This window comes from Danio rerio, chromosome 7 (assembly GCF_052040795.2).
Source record: "Danio rerio strain M-AB ecotype USA chromosome 7, GRCz13ab, whole genome shotgun sequence".
NCBI classification, from domain to species: Eukaryota; Metazoa; Chordata; class Actinopteri; order Cypriniformes; family Danionidae; genus Danio; species Danio rerio.
The window spans coordinates 53,152,957-53,163,901 of NC_141027.1; positions in this window are offsets into that span (position 1 = coordinate 53,152,957).

Below are 10,945 nucleotides of genomic sequence, written 5' to 3' on the forward strand. Positions count from 1 at the left end.
GTTAATCGAGTAACCAAGACATGAGCTGTAAAGGCATAGGCTGCATCTCAGGGCACTGATCAGTGAATCTGCCATTTTAAAGACCACAGGAATAGTAGTTGAAGAGACTTTTATTTCAGTATGTTGATCTATTTCTAACTGAAGCAGAATGTTGAGTATAGGGTGGGGCATTCTTTTTGTTCCAACAATAACAGAGAAGGACCACAAATCCAAATGCTTGGGAAAATGGTCTGATTTTGACTGATTACAAAACCCTTTTTTCAGTGGATGAATTTGGATGGAATAATTGTTCACCTACAGAATAACAATAATCGGTAGCAGAAAAAAAACTACATATTTTGATTTACAGTAACACAGGAGTGCAGTCTTTCCCTTCAATGCACTAGCATTTGCAGTTACAGAACAGTTTAGAAAATATTTCATATTTATTTAATATGTAATTCATCTTAAGCAACATTATGAAACAAAACATTATTAAACAGTTATATTGTACCATGAGTAATGTTATTATCAGAACATTCTCATGTCATGATTATTGTCCCAATGTGTAGTGAGTCAAGGTACTGTCCTTACCAGTGGCCAAATTTGTGTACATGACATACTGATTCATGACCTTGCTGCGAGCTAAGGAGCTGATTGAGACATACCCTCAGACAAAGACTGTGGAAGACAGGTCTGCAGCTTTCAGCCAAAAAAATGTTAACAACTAAAGTTAACACTCCAACTTTGCCAATACACAGTTAAGGAGACCGGGCTGTTTTTTTATTTAATAATGTCAGTAGAGCAAAGGCTTCCCTATGCTGAATAGATTATAAATTTATCTTCATATGTGCGTCAGCTTTTAACATGTCTGTCAAAATAAAAAGAAAATAGTTTTGGATTGGTCCATTTAGATTGATCCAGAAATAATGCTGGAAGTGCCAAACCATTTTCTGAGTGGTAAGTTGCATTATATGGCTCTTCTCATTCATTTAGATTGTCTGAACTTCTCCATCGCAGAAGTCAATAGATTTCAAGGCTGTAAGTCATAGGTTTCAAACTGGATTCCTGGAGGGCTGCAGCTCTGCACAGTTTTGCTCCAACTCTAATTAAACCCAGCTGATCCAACTAATCAAGATGTCCTAGACTACTGAAGACTATTAAACAGGTGTGAGTTGGAGGTGGTTGGAGCTAAACTATGCAGAGCTCCAGGAATTCCAGGAGAACATCGCTGTAATGTGTTGAGCTATGAAAAGCACATGATCCAAGTTAGAAATAAATTAGGTACTTAGGTAAAGGTTTTGCAAAAATGACTCTAAAATGGTTCTTTCAAACTTCCTACATTCATAGAGTTGTGGAATTTTCCATCACACAAATCTGTTAAAGCCAGGAGTAGAACCCAGGACTCCGGTGATAAAGTCTTAATATTTCACCACTGAACCAGGTGAATGGACCCAACAGTGAGACACTACTTGCTTCAGAATTTGTAATGTAAGAATTGAAATATTACAAATATTTTTGATGTCTTTGACAATTCAAAACATGAGCTGAAGACAGGGCCAATGGACTCCACAACCCACCAGGGGGGAATGCGTGAAAAACCAGTTCCTGCTGCATTTGCATCTGACTATGCTGAGACTCAGCTTCATCCCCCCAACTCACGCATATGGTCATTTCAATGTTTGAATGTTTTAGATTAACCAAACTGACTTTAACTATCATGTTTGATATCATTTGAAATGTCTCAGTGCGATTGGTACAATGGTCTCATCCTCTCAGAAATAGACATAATCAAAACAATAAATATATAACTTCAGGCATCTTTTGAACCACTGTGAAGGGTGTGACTTTTATATACACACACCCCCTTCCTTGAGGGAATTCTTGGATTATTTAAGGTAAGGTCTAAGAAAAACTCAGGGCGATTCTGCCTAACCAGATCAGCCCATAACATGGGGTCTGCCCCATGTTATGTATATTTTAAAGTCAGGAATGCATCTTTTTCATCTTGGATTTATCTTTGATAATTTGATGTTTTGTATTGATCATTTATGAATTGACTGATTGAATTGGCATAATACATTTACCTGACTAATAAATTGTAATGTTTGACCATATTTTGCTCACTCTGTAATTATTAATTCAAGTAGATTACGCTGTATCCTTGTTTCCGCACGTCTTGCGTCAGGTCAGTAGACGGACTAAAATCCAATTGAGATGGAGCATTGGCACACTAATTGTGTTTTAGCGATCCGGCTGACTCTTGATATTGATTCATGTGTACTTAGGTGGAAAGGGCAATAACTTCCGTCTAGGTCAACAAGGTGTTGCATGACTAACCTAGATTGGGTACCTGACCTTTGTTTGAAGGTAATATTATTCTAAATTAAGTTCATATGGGAAACCATGGGCTTGGTGAAAACCAAAGTTACTATAGAGTCCAGTAGTACATTTATATTAATGCCCTAACCTCTAATTAGAAATGATGATTGTCTTAACTCAAAGGTGTACATCTAAGCGGGACTAACTAAAGTATTTTAGAACGAGCGCGCTGGTAGCGGCCATCTAAAGTATTAGTCAATTTACCTCTGTTTAATATTCAAGACTGACCGGAGTGTGACCGTGAGGGACGCCTTCGGCTGAGGCAATTTCTCTGAGCGACATGAGCACCCGAATGAACGGATGTAATAGTTACTAGTGAAAACAAACGGTTCAAACATTTATCTAAATTACATATTGATATAATCTTCTTAATGTTTTATAATTGGAGTCAGATAAAACGAGGATAAATATATTAATATTCTAAACCACCTCATATTAAAATTGGAGTCAGATATGAGTTAAGTTTAATATAAATCAACATTGTGCACTGGAAAGACCGAACATGCAGTGAACCTTCATCCACCATTGGATACCGTCATTGGACCAACTGGCTGGACCCTACAGTAACAAAAAAATTGTTCAAAACATTGTCAAAATGTGGATTAGAAAAACAGAAAATATAAATTAAAATATTCCACAAGCAAAACAATCACAAGGTGAGAAAAACTTCAGAAAAGAATCATTATAATTCAAGTCAAACTTACAATAATCGGCTTGGATCAACCCCAACCAAGCAAAAAAGCAAAGGAAATGGGTCAACTGAAAAAACACAGCTAAACAAGACACATGTGAACTCAACTGCGTTAACTACTGAAGTTAAATAAAAGTTAGTGATCTCAAAGAGGACATGGCAAAACCCTGAAGCAAATCCAGATTATACCTGTGGTCACACTGGACTTTTCTCCCCATAGACTTCCATTCATCCGCACGTGAATGCGTCAGATGCAAACACAAGCTCGTTTGTCAAGTTTCACAGATCGCTGCATTGGAAAAATCAAGCTTGGTAAACTCTGACCTGCGAAAGTGCATCACTTGACTGTGCGAGACCAATCAAGGATAAAAATATGACCTCTCTGGACAGAAATGTAAAATATAGACCAATCACTTGCTTTTTTAAAACGTCTAATCATCTTGGTTAATCCCGCCCCTTTTCACACAGACAGAATTTTGCAAGCTTAAACTCTAGTGTGACCGCAGCTCATCTCTGGCACTGCCCTTTATTGAAAAGATGGCCATGAGAGCAGCAGTAATTTGCATTTAAAGATACACACACACAAACAGGGCCATTTACAGCATGGTATAATATATTATCTGTAAGGTATTCCCAGCTGAAACGTTACAGACACATTCTGGGGACACCTGAGATTTATACTGCATCTCGTAAAAAGCTGCAACACAGGTCACTTGTAAACTTGTAAAGCTACTTTTATCCAGGGTTAATCTCAGGTTAGATAATGGTATTTCAAGCATATCTAAAAGGTCTCACATTAACGTCAGCAAAAGAAAGTCATCAAGTACACCAAAGCAAACTGTATTTGTGGAATGTGATCTGGTGTTTGTCAAGGGGTCATGGTTTAGCTGGTTAATTCTGCCACACCACTGGTAATACAAAGAAGTATCTGTATTCGATTGTAGTTACTATACTTCCAAGGGTATTAAAGTTTACAAAATATATTAAATCTTGTTACATTGGCAACTCTTTGTATAATGCATTTGTAGCTTCTACATGATGGACATCCAGTGTTCTCCATCCTCTGGCTCCTAGACTGCAGCTCTACACAAGTTTGGCCAGAAGAGGTCTGGTCGTGCCCAACTAAGGTTGGTTTCTCTCAAGGTTTTTTCCTTCACTTTCGTCAGTTGTTGAAGTTTGTTTCTTGCCATTATTGCCACTGGCTTGCTTGGTTTGTGACTTGTGTAGCTGTGCATCGATAGATTTGCTCTTCAGTGTTTGGACTCTCAGCAGTGAAAATTAAACCACACTGAACTGAACTAAACCGAACTTTGAAAACTAGACTGGCACAGTTTCAGTTTACTAGAACTTCTATGAAAAGCTGCTTTGACACAATCTACATTGTAAAAGCGCTACAGAAATTAAGATGAATTGAAGTAAATATTTTAAAGATAATTGTAAATGTTTTTCATGATTTGATTATGGATTATGTTTAATGAATTGTGATTGCGTACATACTGTATAAATTGTGATTTTGACTCTTTGTATACAACTTTAATGTGCTGCCATCTTGAAATGTCTAACTGGATAAGGCGATGTTATATGTCAATGTTATCTCCTAGATAAATAAATGATTAATCATAAAAACAGTACCTGTTTACGAGAATATGTTTATATGAATTCATTCTTATATGTGAATATGCATGGGGAAAGTAAGTATTGAACACTTGATGTTTTTTTTCTTGGAAATGGTATTTCTGAAGGAGCTGTTGATGTGAAATTGAACAAGAGTTAGGCAAAAACCCAAACAATACAAACCTAAATATAAAACAAATACTTTATATATAAGACTTTTTTGTTAAAGACGCCTCTCATATGAAAAATAAAGTCATGCGTTGCTCAAGTGGGATTTGTTCAGACTTCTCACAAAAATCTTGATGGTTCTGTGGGTTGCATCATCGATCAAATCTGATCTTTAATTTGTATTTTCCATTGGATTTAAGTCAGTTGATTGGCTGGGCCATTCTATAGCTTGCTTTTCTTTCTCTAAAAGCATCTGAGAGTTTCCTTTTGGATTATTGTCTTGTTGAAATGTCTACTCTGGTTTTATCTTCATCATCCTGCTATTGTAGATGTTGGACTGAAGCAGCTAATATTAATATACAATGATGAAGGGCAGAGGGTTGCTGAATAACTACTAAGAGATTTCAGCTGCTGTCTGGGCTTTCACTGCCTTTATACACCTCAATTTCTTCATGTCTTCAGTACTTTACTCCGCATCATTTAATTTCATTACACATAACTTCATTCCTAAAATAATTAGATTTGTTTTCTTTTCATATATGAATTTCTTTAATGTTACCAACATCTACTGAAAATTTCTAGTCAACAGCAGCTTTAGAAATATGTTTTCTGTGAAAAATGGTGACGTGCTCTATACTGATTTCCACCACTGTATGTTAATATTACCTGCCTAGAAGAATATGGTTTAAGAAATGCAAATATATGAAGTCTGGTAGACAGAAGCTGACACATTAAATGCAATTTCTGTGAAAGGAAGAGAGTAAGCAGGACACGTTCTGATTAAAATGCATGTCAGCCCCAGAGAAGCTTGATTTCTCTCCAGCAGCAGTAGCCAAGATGCTCCTGTCAGTAAAGCCCACCATGACACTCCTGCGCTGGGCTGTCACAGGCTGCCAGATCCACAGGAAGTTCACTCTCAAACATGGTGGTCCCATGCTTAGCAATCACTGGCCATATTTCTAGTTGACTGCAAGTAAACACTCCAGGGCACGGTTTTGATAAAGGCAGGAAGGAATATGCACACAGCCACACAAACGCACACATACACAGAGGGAGGAAACAGGACAAAACCTTCCCACCCAGCCAGTAGAGTTGGATCAGCCTTCAGATGAGGTGTTGTGCTGGAAGTCTGACAGAGTCGGAATTGGCTGACTTTTCTCCAGCATTTAGCAACCTCTTCCCCAGCGCCGTTCCTGCCTCACAGCGGATCTGTCAGCACAGGACAAATCCAATGAGAAAGTGTCTCTCACACATGTACAGAGGCATAATTTAGGGCAGATGTGTGAGCCGGGGAGATGAGTTCTGGGATTTAGTTTAGTCTTTTAATTGGACAGCCAGGACTGATGTCATTGCGCAAAAATGCATGGACGAGATGAAAAATGAGAAACAAACAGAGCGAACTGTTTTTAGAGTTTCACCAGGTTTTGTGGAAGTCGCATTGTGTAGAAAGATCTGGCTGTAAACCTTCAGCACTACTGGGACAAAACAGGTGCTCCCATATTTCATACCTGACACAAAAATGGGGGGAAATGATTTAATTAGGAAGCAAAGTCAATTAACACTGGGAAAACATGGGAATACACACACATGCCGCAATGAGAGGGAATGTTGCGTGGTGTTATTTTCCCAGGATCGTTCACTAGAGACGTGAAGTATGTTTGTCTTTCAATCAAGTTAAAGACAGATGTTGAACTCTTCTAGCAGAAATCTGAATTATTGTCAAAAGAAAATGCTCAGTGTTTTTACCCTCATCACAATGTCTGTGTAACAGGACTGCTAGTAAAGTGCTGTGCAGGCAAACCTCACCTCCTTGAACCTGAAAATGTGCTTTACACTCTCAAATAAATGGTACAATGTTGTCACTGGGGCAGTGCCTTTTTATGGAACAGAATTCTACCTTAAGACAAAGAAACAAATTTGTACTATTGCAGTTTGTACCTGTAAGGACACGGCAAACCAAAATGTACCTTTGGTTTTTAAAACCTGCAGATACAATATCATCAAAGGTACAAATGTGATCCATGAAGGTACCACTACAGTGTCAAGACTCTTTGTACTTTGACAGTGTGAAATGTGTTCCTTTAAGAACTATTTAAAGGAATTTTGCTTTAACCAATTTGTGTCAATTAATTTTTTAGTAAATATAAAACCTCAAATAGATTATTTTTATACTTACTTTTGAAAAAAGTTTCTTTTTGTGTAAATACACCTTTTCTGTTTACAATAAAGAATAAAAATACTTTAACATTAATCAAACGATCTGTTTTTAGCTAAACATTTCACAACACATTTCGCACACGAAAGTGTAGAGCGGCAAGGGGGGTGTTGCGGAAGAAAGTGAAGAGGGTTGGGGAGTTGCAGACAAAAGTGAAAGTGAATAGTGGACAGGACGGTTAATGAGGGGAATTGGTAAAATGAGGTGCCAGATCAGATTTCAGTGTTCCGGCACAAATTGAGCCCTGGTACCAAGTCGACCAATCACAGAGCTTACGCTACGCATCATTACGTGTGTAGTTAAATTTAAATAAGAGGTGTGTATCAGTCATGGACTGTGCAAAAGTTGCATCGATGCATATGCTTGACACAGAAGTAGAAATCAGTCTTAAGAGCAACTGACTCTCATGTAGAGAGTCGCTGGTTCGATCCCAGTTCAGAGCAGGTTGGGTGGCGTAGGACCGGTAGACGGGCAATGTAAATTGGTGCCGTGACCCGGATGACAGTGAGGTTTAGAGGAGTGAGTGTAACAAAGGCTAGCTAGTAAAGTGCTGTGCAGGTTAAACCTCACTTCTCTGAACCCAAAAAGGTGCTCAAGCAACAGATGCTAGAGACTATGGTCCTTAGACTCCTTGTTAGAGAAACTGGCTCCCATGCAGAGAGTCGCTGGTTCAATCCCAGAGAGAGAAAATGTAAATTAAAAAACTAAAGATTGTTTGGGCAGTTCACAAATAGCAAGAGGGCTTTTCCTGCAGCTAGCTCTCACGAGGTCACCCACTAAAGCTAAGCAGGGCTGAGCCTGGTCAGACCTGGATGGGACCACATGGGAAAACTAGGTTGCTGGCAGAAGAGGTGTTAGTGAGGCTAGCAGGAGGCACTCACCGTGTTCTGTGTGGGTCCTAATGCCCCACTATAGTGATGTTTACGGTATACTGTCAGTGAGCACTGTCTTTGGGGTGACACATAAAGTATAGGTTCTGACTGTCCCCGGTATCCTCACCATATTTGCCCACTGGCTTCTGTTCTTCATGACCTGCTAACCATCTCCACCTCTCCACCAATAAGCTGGTATCTAGTGTGGGGTCTGGTACACTATGGCATCTGTCGTGTAATGCTGTATTATTATTCTATAAATGTAAGGAATTCTTATTATGTATTACATTCAATACTTAATGCCTTCAATATGGTCATTGTCAGTGATGCACACCTGATTCAAAAAAACAGGTCACACACACCAGATGAGAAGTGTAGTGCTGTATCTTTAATATTTGAGCAACTTGTTTTAAAGTAATGTTTGCAGTGTGCGTAACACATTTGTCTTGCTTCATAAAGAGTGCTATTAAAGATTATTCAGTTATGGCCATGCCTAGTGTAGCTGGCACAGTAACATTACAATTTCTGTTGTGCATGAAAAGTATGCATGAAGTTGTACGGATTGAAGTGTGTAATGCTGAAACACAAATGTAATTGCTGGAATTTTTAAAGACAAAAAGAATGGTAATACCAACATTATCTACAACATCACCCAGGCTTGCCATTGACCTGAGAGTGGTGCTACAGCAATAATAAGTTTTATATTTGTGTTTAAAATCAATTACCCATCAAAGCGAAATGAGACCACCGAAACAATTGTTGACAAGAGTGCCTTGGAATGAAAGCATTAAAGCTTTTATTATGCTACAGTCCACCACTTATAGGAAAAAAGCACTGCTGTTTTATCAAACGGAATACATTTTACGGTTCAGTCATAATGCTGCTCTGTGCATCATTGGGAAATCATGTCAGATTCAATGAAAAATAAAACAGCCAAATTCTTCAGTTTGAAACACTAACTCTAACTCTACAATACCAAAACTCTACAAATGGCTGCAGCCACCTTTACTAACAAATCCAAAGCTCTTGAGCAATGCATGTAGTGTATGAACCCAATATAAGCTCAGTAAATAGGAATTGATGTGACATGAGATGATAAATGCCACTATTACAAAAATAAAACAAGAAAGGCCATAACTACACAACCTTTAGTCCAAATCATTAGAAATTTAGGATCTCAGTTAGTCAACATTGAGGAGTTTGCACACTTTGTTAGAAATACTGCTGTTTTCATTGTTTGTTTCTAGAACTTCCATTTTCATTTATAGTCCTTCATTCTTGCATTGCCATTTAATATTTCTGTTTAACTACATTATGAACAGCAGCTATGCTAATTATTTTCTTTATTCTTCATTTCCTATTCGTGATGCCAATTCCAAGGCCTATAAAGATTGAGCAGCGCCATTGATGAGATCCAAGACCTGTAAAGAAATGATGCCAACGTTAGAGGACTTCAACGACAACACAATCCACTTCATTGAACATGTATACATGGACATCACCTATATGCTATATTACTGCAGGTTAATTATATGGGGCAGCACGGTGGCACAGTGGGTAGCACAACCGCCAACCTGCTGCCTCACAGCAAGAAGGCCACTAGTTTGAGCCCTGGCTGGGTGAGTTGGCATTTCTGTATGGAGTTTGCATGATCTCCCTATGTTTGGGTGAGTTTCCTTTGGGTGCTCTGGTTTCCCCCACAAGACATGCTGTATAGGTGAATTGAATAAGCTTAATTGGCCGTAGTGTATGTGAGTGTTTGGGTGTTTTCCAGTGCTGGGTCCCAGTGAAGGGCATTCTCTGCTTAAAACATGTGCTGGATAAGTTGTCGATTTATTCCACTGTAATCCGACCCCAGATTAACAAAAGGAAATGCTGGAACACCTCCCTAGGTAGGCATCCGAAACAGATGCCCGAGCCACCTGAGCTGACTTCTCTAAATGTGGAGCAGCGGCTCTACTCCGAGCTTCTCCTGGGTGACAGAGTTCCTCACTCTATCCATAAGGGTGTGCCCTGCCACCCTGTGAAGGAAACTCATTTCGGCCGCTTGTATCTGAGATCTTGTCCTTTCTGTGATGACCCAAAGCTCATGACCATAGGTGAGAGTAGGAACGTAGATTGACCGGTAAATCGAGGACTTTGCCTTTCGGCTCAGCTCCTTCTTTACCACAACAAACTGTTACATCGACCGCATTACTGCTGCTGCACCGATCCGCCTGTCAATCTCACGTTCCATCCTTCCCTCACTCCTGAACAAAACCCCTGAATTTGATTATAATGCAATAATGTGCAAACACATTAATTATTGTGAAAAGTACAATAAACTTGAACTGAATGAAACTTGGTTTGCCAGATTGACACACCCTTGAAGTTTGTGAGAAATATGAAAGAAATGTGAGAAATAAGAAAGGAATTTTTCAAGTGTGTAAACGATGGCACCTTACACATTTTGTCACACATGACACTGCTGTACGCAAACTGCATGACAGAACTCCTCATTCTGAGCAGCTTTGCCTTGTCTTAAAGTGCTGCTGTCAGTCAAAACACCTGTTAACTACACACATGGTTTCAATTGTAGCAGTATGTCAATGATTATCAAAAAGTGAAAAGTGTTGGACTTGTAACATTTGAAAACAGGGCTTTGAGCACACTTGGCCATCATTTCCAAACAAATATTCAGAACTTCACTCAATCATATTAGTGCAGGGGTGTCCTAAGTCTTGGAGTGCCGGTGTCCTGCATAGAGTTCATTTACAACCCCGATTAAACACACCTGAACCAGCGAATCAAGCTCTTTCAGCTATAGACCATTTCACTGTGGTCATGTCATTGGCCTGAACATTTCCAAACTTGCAAATCTGTAATGACACAGACCAGTAGGTGGCGCTATGACTGTTATAAATGTAACTTTTTAAAAATGTCTTTTCCATCAAACTTTGACTCAATAATTCAGTTCAGAAAAGTCCAGATTAACTGGATAAAACCAAATGCTAAAGGAGGGAAATAAAGGCACGTACACTTGAG